We start from the raw sequence: 232 nt of genomic DNA on the forward strand, positions 1-232 counted from the left end.
TAATATCTCACCATGTTCAACATGAACATTTATCCTTATATCAGTAAGCTGTTTTTAATACACGCATGTTAAATTGACACATTTTTAGGGTTTTTCCTGGTTTAAATCTTGTTTTGACACATTCATTGCTTCTAAAACACCCATAACTGAATCAGTTACCAAATTGTGCAAGTTACATGTTGCAAAAAGTGCCACGTGATTTAGTTATCTGTAGTATGGGGGGGGGGGGAAC

Source organism: Morone saxatilis, unplaced genomic scaffold (assembly GCF_004916995.1).
Source record: "Morone saxatilis isolate NCDOM2014 unplaced genomic scaffold, NCSU_SB_2.0 Contig14, whole genome shotgun sequence".
Classification (NCBI taxonomy): domain Eukaryota; kingdom Metazoa; phylum Chordata; class Actinopteri; family Moronidae; genus Morone; species Morone saxatilis.